This window comes from Somniosus microcephalus, chromosome 18 (genome assembly GCF_052327205.1).
Source record: "Somniosus microcephalus isolate GS21.2 chromosome 18, FLI_Smic_1.0, whole genome shotgun sequence".
Classification (NCBI taxonomy): domain Eukaryota; kingdom Metazoa; phylum Chordata; class Chondrichthyes; order Squaliformes; family Somniosidae; genus Somniosus; species Somniosus microcephalus.
Genome location: NC_141004.1, coordinates 14893816 through 14906561, shown reverse-complemented (window position 1 = coordinate 14906561; position 12746 = coordinate 14893816). Strand labels below are relative to the sequence as shown.

The 12746-nt window shown below is 47.3% G+C and overlaps 1 protein-coding gene across 1 annotated transcript in view; it reads left to right on the top strand.

The window, feature by feature from the left end:
* The first annotated feature begins 589 nt into the window (after nucleotides 1–589).
* Nucleotides 590–12746, top strand: part of nfasca (neurofascin homolog (chicken) a) — a 240547-nt gene continuing 228390 nt past the window's right edge. The window contains exon 1 of the mRNA XM_086011088.1: nucleotides 590–763. The gene's annotated coding sequence lies outside the window, so the exon portion shown is untranslated. The remainder of the gene's footprint in view (nucleotides 764–12746) is intronic.

The window sequence follows — 12746 nt, the reverse complement described above, 5'->3', positions numbered from 1 at the left end:
TTGGTTGAGGGATAAATATTAGCCACCAGGGATAACTCCCCTGCTCCTCTTCGGAATAGTGCCGCGGGATCTTTTACGTCCACCTGAGAGAGCAGACGGGGCCTCGGTTTAACATCTCAGCTGAAAGACGGCACCTCCGACAGTGCAGCGCTCCCTCAGCACTGCACTGGGAGTGCCAGCCCTGGATTTTGTGCGCTCAAGTCTCTGGAGTGGGCACAACACCAGGCATGGGTAAACATGTTGGATTACCTGCCCCGATTATCAGAAAGGTGCCGGTCCCTTTCGCCAACACACCACGGTCACCTCAGTCCTGGCGGAGTGGGGGGTTGGTGCTGTTAGCTGCATGCGCTACTGGTAAGTACAGTAAGTGGCAGGGTTCAGTTCCATCCCGGCATATCACTAAATCCCTGTTTGAGGGTGTGTGTCTGTGTGCAGCTGAAAGAAGCCTGATGTCGTGCATGGAGTCCTTTTGTGCAGAGGATTGCATCTGCTGAATTATTTATGAGGTAGGCGAGCGAGAGAGAGAGAGAGAGAGAGCTGAGGGAGGGACTGACTGAGAGTGTAAAAGGGGGACAGCTGTCAATAAATAAAACATGATATTGTCCATCCGTTACCAGTTGCAGTTGGAATGGTAATCTGGAGCAGAGCTAGGCTTGGCGTGGAAGAGGGGGGAATGCAGATTCTAGTAGGTGGGACATCGCAGAGGAAGATTTGATGGGAGATTGTATAAAGGAGTCCGCTGAGACAAGGCTCGAGCTAGCAGGTACCGTGCTCCTCTGCTATTTCCTTACGTTTTCTGTTCAAAGCCTGCTGAGCGTGGTGCATTAATTTTTAATTAATAATTTGTACAGAAAAATGCTCCAGCATTTCAGTAGGTATCAGGTGTGAGAGATTGAAGTGGGGGCTTAGTTCTACTGTCGTTCAGTGTTGTCTGATCCTTGATTACTTTAAGGTCTGTGTGTGTGTGTGATGTGCTAGTTCTGACCAAGAATAAAGGTAATTAATAAGGAGATAATATTGACAGTGTAGATGGAAGCAATGCCTGCCATCTTACCGAGGTAACTTTTAAAGCCAGATCTCCTCAACATCTACCAGAATTAAATCAAAAAAGAATTAAGGAAAATACTGTTGCTTATCAATGCGGTTTTTGAAGTAGAGAAATTAATATATTGGAGTGGGTTAAAGCCTGGAATCTAATCGAGGGATTTAGATAGTTTAATATATCGAATAATGGATAACTGGGAGTGATTTATAGGCTGGAATCTAATCGAGGTGTTTGGATGGTGTGTGTGTATATATATATATATATATATATATAATAGATAGATAAATGGAGTTAGTTACAGACTGAATCTAATCGAGGGATTTAGATAGATTAATATCTAGAATACTAGATACCTGGGAGTGGGTTGCAGGCTGGAATCTAATTGAGATAATCAGGTGGTTTTATATATAGATTAATGAGTGCCCGGGAGTAAGTTACAGGCTGGAATCTAATTGAAGGGTTTGGAAGATTTATGGACAGAATAATGGATACCCGGGAGTTACAGGCTATAATTGAGGTGGTCAAGTGACATCATAAATAGCAGGAGAACAGATTGAGTATTTTCTAACCACTGTCGAAAGTCCATTATTAGATTACCGCCACGTAACCCTTCCAGGGTCTGTCATTTTTAGTTTTGATAACCTGTACCGTGGAGTTTGTGGGCAGTCTTGCTCAGTGTTCAGGGTGATCTGCTGTGGAGGTTGAAGGCCAGTGTGACACCGTGTTGCTGAATATTCTCCCATTGAAGGCAGGGTTGCCAACTCTCCAGGATTGGCCTGGAGTCTCCAGGAATTGAAGATTAATCTCCGGGACATTACTGGGAGCAACACCCGGGAGAAAGATCATCAGCCCATTAAAAAACAATAACTTGTAACATAGAAACATAGAAGATAGGAGCAGGAGTAGGCCATTCGGCCCCTCGAGCCTGCACCGCCATTAATGAGATCATTGCTGATCATCCAAATTCAGTACCCTGTCCCTGCTTTCTCCCCATATCCCTTGATCCCTTTAGCCTTAAGAAATATATCTAACTCCTTCTTGAATATATTTAATGAATTGGCCTCTACTGCCTTCTGTGGTAGAGAATTCCACAGGTTCACCACTCTCTGGGTGAAGAAATTCCTCCTCATCTCAGTCCTAAATGGCTTACCCCTTATCCTTAGACTGTGATCCCTGGTTCTGGACTCCCCCGCCATCGGGAACATCCTTCCTGCATCTAGTCTGTCAAGTCCTGTCAGAATTTTATAAGTTTCAATGACATCCCCTCTCATTCTTCTAAACTCCAGCGAGTAATAAAGCCCAATCGACCCAATCTCTCCTCATACGTCATTCCTGCCATCCCAGGTATCAGCCTGGTGAATCTTCGCTGAACTCTTTCCATGGCAAGAACATCCTTCCTCAGGTATTTATACAGCGCCTTTAACGTAGTAAAACGTCGAAAAGCGCTTCACAGGAGCGTTATAAAACAAAATTTGACACCAAGCCACACATGGAGATATTGGGGCAGATGACCAAAAGCTTGGTCAAAAAAGTAGGTTTTAAGGAGCACCTCAAAGGAGGAAAGAGAAGGTAGCGAGGTGGAGAGGGTTAGGGAGGGAATTCCAGAGCTTGGGGCCTAGGCAGCTGAAGGCACGATCACCAGTGGTGAAGTGATTATAGTCAGGGATGCTCAAGAGGCCAGAATTGGAGGAGCGCAGAGATCTTGGTGTGGGGGGGCGGGGAAGGTGATTATAGAGATAGGGAGGGGCGAGGCCATGGAGGGATTTGAAAACAAGGATCAGAATTTTGAAATCGAGGCATTGCTTAACCGGGAGCCAACGTAGGTCAGCGAGCCCAGGGGTGATGGGTGAACGGGACTTGGACTTAAAAACATTTGTGTTTTTTTCATTTTCTTTGGACCCTTCTGTTTATTAGTTATTTATAAATATATTGGAGATGGGGGTAAAAAGGGCTGTTTGACTGACGGCCAAGCATCATTCAGTCAGGTAACGAAGAGTCTGTTCACTTTCCAATTGGCCGCGATGATGAACATGTCGGGCGACCAATGGCAGGTGAGTGGGGGTGGGGCGGTTGGAGGCAGGGGGTCATGTGATGCAATCTCCAGGAATACGTCCAATCAGAGCTGGCGATGCTATTTGAAGTACGAACAATTGCGGCGTCCTTGCTCCAGAGTTTTTACTGAGAAATAATTTGTCGTTGATCTTGTGCAGTAGTCTTGTGGTCAGTGTGTATCGCGCCATTGTGTAAGACTGAAGGGCTGAGTGTGTTGCGCGGCCCCACAATAACCTCTTCTCGACCCTTTGTCAAAAAAGGAAGCTGCTGCTACCAAGCCAGTGGGAGTGTTGTGCCTGTGGGTTCAGGGGGTGTTTGTATAGAGCATGAGTCAGGGTGGAAAGTCATTTTGCTGCCAGTGCTGTGGCCTCCTGACCTTTAACATTGTTTTCTTTGGAACAGAGGAGGCTGAGGGGAGATTTAATTGAGGTGTATAAAATTATGAGGGGCCGAGATAGAGTGGATAGGAAGGACCTTTTTCCCGTAGCAGAGAGGTCAATAACCAGGGGGCATAGATTTAAAGTAATTGGTAGAAGGATTAGAGGGAAGTTGAGGAGAACCTTTTTTCACCCAGAGGGTGGTGGGGGTCTGGAACTCACTGCCTGAAAGGGTGGTAGAGGCAGAAACCCTCATCACATTTAGAAAGTACTTGGATATACACTCGAAGTGCTGTAACCTACAGGGTTACAGACCAAGAGCTGGAAAGTGGGATTAGGCTGGTGCAGACACGATGGGCCGAATGGCCTCCTTCTGTGCTGTAAGCTTCTATGATTCTATGATAATGTATGTCATCAGAGAAATGATGTTGCGAATATCTGGAGTTAAATGACAGCAGGAACAATCCTAACGAGTTCTGCACAAGCTCTGGGCTCTCAGCCTTTAGGCAGCCATTCCGAGTTGCTGTGGCTCGTAACGCAGCGACGCGGCAGCGAGCTGGGAATCGCAGAGAAGGAGTTCGCCGAGTGGGCAGCTGCATTGTTCCCATGCTCAGGGTGTGCTCGGCCTCGCCAGGCCTTGGCGGGCCGGGTCATTATTTTGACCCAGTCCAAATCCCCCCCTCGTGGCAAGCCGGCCTCCTGGCAGGACCACCCCAGGAAGTGGGGCAGGAAAGTCAGCCAGTGAGCTGGAGGCCCGCGGAAGCCGCCGTGGTCTGGTCCTCTGCCGGCGGCTGTCGGAGACTCGAGGTCTCAGGCTGATTCCTGACCTGAAGCTCTTAAAATCAAAAGGAAGGGACGTCCCTACCGAGGTGTTGTCAGAATACATATTGGTTGTGGCGGAGGGGCGGGCGGGCAGGGGAGAAGGCACGGGCGGTGATTTAATGTTGCTCTTCAAGACCTGATAATAAATGTGGAAGTGCCATTAGAACTCCATCCAAGAGTTCAGTTGCTATCTTTGACCACATTACCACTGACAAGGAAACATTCACGAGATCCCAACTCCCTTTTATTCTGATCCCTCTTTGTTTACATTTGAGCTCTCGTGCAAAGCACATCGTGAGTCATCATTAATTAGCCATTCCTATTCAAACTGTCCTCCCGGACTCCCCAACCTCCCCCCCGCCATCATCAGAGTTTTGTTATATACAGAATAGACCTGGGGTCTGCTCCTCCTCATCCAATGGTGTTGGTAGCCATGCTTTCATTTCCGTGGCCCTAAGCTCTGGAATTCCCCCCCTAAACCCCCTCCGCCTCTCCCCCCTCCTTTAAGACGCTCCTTATAACCGACCTCTTCGACCAAGTATTTGGTCACCTGTCCCAACATCTCCTTATGTGGCTCGGTGTTAAATTTTGTTTGATAATCGCTCCTGTGAAGCGCCTTGGTGCATTTTACTACGTTCAAGGCGCTATATAAATGGTCCACGCTCGGTCGGTTCCGATGGACGGGTCACGTTGTCCGCGTGCCCGATGCGAGACTCCCGGGGCAGGCGCTCTGCTCGGAGCTCCGGCACGGTGGGAGAGCCCCAGGTGGGCAAAGGAAACGCTTCAAGGACACCCTCAAAGCCTCCTTGAAAAAGTGTAACATCCCCACCGACACCTGGGAGTCCCTGGCCCAGGGCCGCACAAAGTGGGGGAGAGGCATCCGGGAGGGCGCCGGGCACCTTGGGCCTCTTCGCCGGGAGCGCCCTGCCCACCCACCCCTTCAACCACCGTCTGCCCCACCTGTGACAGAGACTGTAGGTCCCGCATTGGACTAATCAGTCACCTGCAAACTCATTTTTAATGTGGAAGCAAGTCATCCTCGGTTCCGAGGGACTGCCTAAGAAGAAGAAGATATAAATGCAAAGTTGTTGTTGTTGTGTTGCCCTTGATGGATCCCACTGCACGAGGGATTATAATTGGATCTTTCCACTCAGCAGACCCAAACTCTCATCCAATCAAACCTTCTTTTCTTAAGTTCCAACAGTTCAGATGCACCAAAATGCTGATTGTGAGCTTGCTCTTCCTATTTGGCTCTCTTCAGCTGAAGCTCACACTTGTGCCTGCACACCAACTGATTGTACGATAGCAAAATACTGCAGATGCTGGAAATCCGAAATAACAACAGAAAATGCTGGAAAAACTCAGCAGGCCAGGCAACATCCGTGGAGAGAAAATAGCGTCAACGTTTCGGGTGAACCCCTTGTCAAGACTAAAGAAGCACTGGCCTCTTAATCTATTTCATTTCCTGTGCTTCTTTCGTCTTGTCAAGGGGTTCACCCGAAACGTTGACTCTATTTTCTCTCCACGGACGTTGCCTGGCCTGCTGAGTTTTTCCAGCATTTCCTGTTGTTATTACCAACTGATTGTGTTGTTCAGCGTGTTGCAGTCCTGCAATTGTGCGGATGTAATTAGATTACCACCAAAGTGACCTTCACACCAGCATTTCCCCAAATGAATCGAAGTGTCATAAGAATCGATTCAAGGCTCCAACTCCTACCCGCCCCCTCGCTCTCCTGATTGGTGAACGCCATGATTAGTGGATTGTGCTGATCCTGTAAGTCAATGTCCAATTGATATCTCCTCTCGAGAACATGCGGAGGTAGATTTCACTATATATTGTGCGATGAAGACTGGGCCAGAACTCTTGAGTTTATTGGTGTCTACACGTCTTGCAGGCAAAAAAAAATTATAATCTTAAGAAAAGCGCCATATAAATGTGAGATTTTTCTTTCTAGTCCTTTCTTTCATAGAAGCCACTGACCCCAAACTATTGCCCTTATGCATCCTGTACACGCTCTGCACAAAGCCGCAACTTCACATATTTCATGGCCCATTAACGATCTTAAACTGTGGATTTATTAGGATTTGGCCTCTCATTTCATGGAACAACGGATTTTTACAAAATGATGCATTTGTTTCCAACGTGAGTTGAGCATTGAGCCATCACGCATGGAAGCACCTTGCGATAGCGTCGGGGCGAAGATGCTGAAGCTTATCCTCTCAGTAACCAATGGATACTGAGCAAGGAAAATGGGAACCGTCAGCTTTTGGAACTTGATTCCAATTTGGAGAGTTAATGCAAACCCTTCTCCCCCCAACCACATGGGATCGCACTGTTCACTCCTGTCACTGCAGTAGTCAAAATTTGAAATCCCTTCCTTTAGACCCACTAAGACTCAGAGTACAGCGGTAAAGGCAGGTTTTAAAAATATCATTCTGGGAATGTGGGCATGGCAGGCAAGGCCGGCACTTATTGCCCATCTCCTCGTTGCCCCTGTCACAGTTTGATACAACTGAGTGGTTTGCTAGGTCACTTCAGAGAGCAGGTAATCGCGTTGGTGTGGGACTGGAGTCACCTATAGGCCAGACCGGGTAAGGACAGTCAACCCCTTCCCTAAAGGACATTAGCGAACAATTTGTTTTTTTTGCAACAGTCCGACAGCTTCACTTTTACTGATCCCCAGCATTTTATTTTATTTCCAGAGTTTTAAATTGAATTGAAATTTACAAAGTGCCGTGGTGGGATTATTCGTCCAGGCTTCTGGATTACTAGTTCAGTAACATAACCACCACACTATCGTGCCCAAATTCCTCTTCGATGCCTTTTTAAATGGGCTACAACAAGTTAACAAAAATATTAATTAGGTATTGGTCAGGGCAGGTATCAGTTCTGAATAGGTTATTGATTGGTTATTGATTGGCATGAGGCCCAGATTTGCATAGTATAATGATTGTGTTGAGGCCCAGCATTGAATTAGGTGATATTGATCAGATCAGGGTCCAGCATTCAATATGATAGTGATTCAAACAGGAGTCCAAGCTACCACTAGGTTAATGATCCTCGTGGCCTTTGGAGGTGCAGCCTATTTTCCTAACCTGGCGCCCACTGGTAGGGCTCATGAACGCCCATTCACTCAGAGTACTAGCCACCACACAAACACAGGGTCCTGATTGTGAATCAGGGGTGGAAACTCCCAACTTAGGGGATTCCCGCCCCCCCCACCCCGCCCATTAGTTTACCCCTGCGATATCTGCGCTCCTCTAATTCTGCCCTCTAGAGCATCTCTGATTATAATCACTGAACCATTGGTGGCCGGGCCTTCTGTTGCCAAGGCCCTAAGCTCCGGAATTCCCTCCCTAAACCTCTCTACCTCTCTTTCCTCCTTTAAGACGCTCCTTAAAACCTACTTCTTTGACCAATCTTTTGGTCACCTGCCCTAATTTCTCCTTATGTGGCTCGGTGTCAAATTGTTTTGTTTTATAATCCTCCTGTGAAGTGCCTTGGCATGTTTTACTACGTTAAAGGTGCTATATAAATGCAAGTAGTTGTTGAAGGCATGGGCAGAAGATCGCTGAGGAAACACAGAAATTCAGAGCCATTGTTTGCAATTGTTGTGTCAGTAATCTTAGCAGGGAAGGTGAATTAACTGCTGGACACATATGGCCACTTGTTTCTCAAACTTGCTGGGCAAACAAAGGCATGTCAATTTAGAATTAGTGTTACTGTCACAGGGTGAGGTACCAGAGTTGTCTTGGTGCTCTTTGTAATCCCACTTAATGGGTGAAACCTTCTTCAGAAGAAATTACTTCAAAGAGGAAAGTCTCCTTAGAACAGGAAAAGAGCAGCTGGCCCATCAAGCCTGCCTCACACCCTGATGGTCGAGCCTTCCCTTCTGCCGCCCCCCCCCACCTCACCCCAACACCTGCCCCCACAGCCATGTAACCTCCTGGGAGAGGCAAAGCAGCTGGCCAAATAAGGGAAAAAAATACTCCTGTAAAATTCCTCTCTGACCCCCTCAGGCGAGCAAAGCCAGTCCAGGAGATCACACAGACCCAGTGTTGTCTCTAAAGGCACTTGCCTTCTATATGATGCCATCTCTGCCCCAGTCAAGAATCGGACCCGCTCCCCTCTTGAACTGGCTGCGATCCCTTTAACTGGCCGCACAGTCTATTCAAATGTTCGCGCAGGCGCGGTTCCCAGCGTTGAAAAGCTGGTGAGCGGCCTGCATGGGACCTCCGGACCGCTGTGCAGCCGCCCTGCCACACAGCTTAACAGGAGCATTGGTCAGCACCCACCGTACCAGCCGGCAATGTATTCCAGATGTGCTCAATTCTCTGGGGAAAAGAAGTACTGCCGAACACAGTAACTCTCAAGTATTCATCATTCACTGTTCATCTTCACTGTTATACATATGGAAGATGGATGAAACACTAAGCTGTGCTTGTATATGTACCGCCAGAGACCGTGGGGTCGATTTTAACTCCTCACCCCACACCACCCACCAGGCAGAAACCAGGTGGGGGCGGGGCAGTTAAATTGGAGCAGGGGACTTAACGCACTCCTTTTCTGCCCCGATCTGACCAGCTGCAATTTTAAGTTGCAGGTGACGAGGACGTCTGCCCCAAGCTGGTGGGGTCCTCTTAAATCATAGAATCATCGAATGATACGGCACAGAAGGAGGCCATTCGGCCCATCGTGCCTGTGCCGGCTCTCTGGTAGAGCTAGCGATTAGTCCCACTCCCCCCTTGCTCTTTCCCTCATAGCTGTGCAAAATTTTTCCTTTCCAGTATTTATCCAATTCCTCTTTTGAAAGTTACGATTGAATCTGCTTCCAACGCCCTTTCAGGCAGCGCGTTCCAGATCACAGCAACTCGCTGCGTAAAAAAAAATCTATTTCCTCATGTCGCCTCTGGCTCCTTTGCCAAGTGCCTTAAATCTGGGCCCTCTGGTTAGCGACTGTTCTACCACTGGAAGCAGTTTCTCCTTATTTCCTCCATCAAAACCCTTCATGATTTCAAACACCTCCATCAAATCTCCTCTTAACCTTCTCTGCTCTAAGGAAAGCAACCCCAGCTTCTCCAGTCTCTCCACATGATTGAAGTCTCGCATCCCTGGATTCATTCTAGTAAATCTCTTCTGCACCCTCTCCAAGGCCTTGACATCCTTCCTAAAGTGTGGCACCCAGAACTGGCCACAATACTCCAGCTGAGGCCTGATCAGTGTTTTATAACTATGTCACCGTGAGCCGATCTGCTGTTTTAACGTGAGGACTAAGCAGGTGAGCAGTCGTGGCTTCCCCATCAGACACAACCTAGTGGGAGTGGGAGCCAGGGCCAGAGGATGCCCAGCAAGCTAAGTTTTTAAAACATTTCTTTTTAGTTTCCTTGTGGACCAGAAAGAGCAGAAGAATAATGTCTGGGATCGGGCCCAGTACTAAATAGGGTGAGAAATAATAGGGGTGAAATCTCTGATTAGCGTAAAATGAAATAATTAGTCGGAAGGACATTGCGGTTCAGTTGGTAAATGAACCGTACTGTGTAGCTCCCAAGTTTGATCTTGAGTCCACGTAGACTCTCCTGAGGCAGCAGTAGGTCATTGCAATTGGCCTCAGAACCCCCTGGGTTAGTGAGAGAAAGATCAGCCATGGTTCCCATTCCTGATTGCTGGAAGCGGGTGGGGTGTGTTTGCGGGTTTAACACTCCCGATGCAGGACTTCAAATGGTGGGAGTGCATATTGGACACGTATCGGCCGTCCCTTCATCATCGCTGGGTCAAAATAAGAACATAAGAACATAAGAAATAGGAGCAGGAGTAGGCCAATCGGCCCCTCGAGCCTGCTCCACCATTCAATAAGATCATGGCTGATCTGATCCTAACCTCAAATCTTCTATCACTCTCCATCCCACCCGAACCCATGTGATCTCCCGGGAGAGGCGAAAAACCAGATAAAAAACCCAATGGCCAATTTGGGAGAAAAAATCTGGGAAATTCCTCTCCGACCCATCTAGGCGATCGAAACTCTTCCAGGAAATCACTCTGTCCCTATATTTTCTACAGTACTTACCTTCTGTAAAGGCGATCTCCACCCCAGCCAGGAACAGGAATAAAACCATCTCCTGAAATCTAACACAGAATTAGAACACAAGAAGTAGGAGCAGAACCAGGCTACACGGCCCCTGGGCCCGCTCCACTACCCACAGGGCCATGACCATTCCGAACCTAGACTCATGTCCAATTTGCTGCCCGCTCCCCGTAACCCTTAATTCCCTTTACTTCTAGGAAACTATCTATTTCTGTTTTAAATTTATTTAATGATGTAGCTTCCACAGCTTTCTGGGGCAGCAAATTCCACAAACCTACCACCCCCTGAGTGAAGAAGTTTCTCCTCATCTCAATCCTGGAACTCCCTCCCCAAAAGCACTGTGGGAGCACCTTCACCGCATGGACTGCAGCGGTTCAAGAAGGCGGCTCACCGCCACCTTCTCCAGGGCAACTAGGGATGGGCAATAAATGCTGGGCCTTGCCAGCGACGCCCACATCTCAAGACTGAATTTTTTTAAAGTACGTGTTAGAAATGTAGATTTACAGTCTATGAATTTTCATCTGTTTTCTCTGCTAAATTAAGCAGCCAATCTTCACTGTGTCTACTCGCACGTGAAGAATGGACACCTGGTGGAGGTGCTGTTGGTGTCTGTGGGATCATATTTTAACATTAATCAACGCCACCGGGGGAAAAGAGAAGGAAATTGGAGCAAAATATTACCAGTAGGAGGGGGTTACATGGCAGAATAACAATCTTGGGATCGAGATGTTTGCGTGCAAGTTATTGAAGCCTTTCTCTCGTGTTTTCTGTTCTCATCTGAACTCCTTGTTCGGGTGACTGTAAGCCGTTAGCTACTGATTACTCCTCAGGCCATTGGACTAGACTCCAGTTTCCGTCCCACTAATTACGATAACCTTCACTCAAGCAATGAAACTTCCGGCTTTCTTTCACTTTTCTCTTTTTTTCATGCAATCACTGTCTTTTTCTCACACTTTCCTCTTACAATCTTTCACTCTCTTTCTCACACTCGCTTAATTTCTCTCGCGTTCATTATCTCTTTTCGTTCATTTCCTTTACCTCTTTGAATCAACGATTCCAATTGTTTCGCAAATATGCGACTTTGTAGCTTCAGCACTTTGTATGTCCCCAGTAATTAAACAATCTCAACAGGCCGTGAGCATCCTCTAATTCCAAACAAACATGAACACCAGCAATTCACAAACGTTCACACGAATGTAGATTTTCAGAAGTTAAATTTTCTCCATGATTTTTTAATCCTGCATGTGCTACAGATATAGAAAGAAGAAAGACAGACTTGCATTTATATAGCGCCTTTCACGGCCACTGGATGTCCGCAAGTGCTTTACAGCCAATGAGGTACTTTTTGAAGTGTAGTCACTGTTGCAATGTGGGAAACACGGCAGCCAACTTGCGCACAGCAAGCTCCCACAAACAGCAATGTGATAATGACCAGATAATCTGTTTTTTTTTGTGATGTTGATTGAGGGATAAATATTGGCCAGGACACCAGGGATAGCTCCCCTGCTCTTCATCGAAATAGTGCCATGGGATCTTTTACGTCCATCTGAGAGAGCAGACGGGGCCTCGGTTTAACGTCTCATCCGAAAGACGGCACCTCTGACAGCGCAGCACTCCCTCAGCACTGCACTGGGAGTGTCAGCCTAGAGGGTCAGTCATAGGTGTAAGTTTAGGTGCATGTGTACACATATGTATAGGTTTAGGTGCAGCTTTAAAGAAATGGTTTAGTAGCATTTCTATAGCGTTTTCACAGCCTCAGGACTTTCCATAACGCTTTACAGCCAACGAAGTACTTTTTGAAGTGCAGTCACTGTTGTAATGTAGGAAACGGGGCAGCCAATTTGCGCACAGCAAGCTCCCACAAACAGCAATGTGATAATAACCAGATAATCTGGTTTTAGTGATGTTGGTTGAGGGATAAATATTGACCAGGACACCGGGGGAGAACTCCCCCGCTCGTCTTCAAATAGTGACGTGGGATCTTTTACATCCAACTGAGAGGGCAGACAGAGCCTCGGTTTAATGTATCATTCAAAGGATGGCACTTCTGACAGTGCAGCACTCCCTCAGCATTGCACTGGAACGCCAGCCTAGATCCCCTGAAGTGGGACTTGAACACACAGCTTTCTGACTCAGAGGCAAGTGTAGGTTTAGATTTAGACGCAGGTGTACTCATAGTTTCAGGTGCAGGTGTGGGTTTGGCTGCAGGTGTATGTTTGTGTACAGATGCAAATGTATGTTTCAGTGTACCTACAGGTGCTCTACTCCTGAGCAAAGTCCACCACATTGTGGGGCTGTGGATAGTTTATATATAGAATAACAGATACCCAGGAATGGTTCATACAATAGCAAAACCTTTTCCAGTTC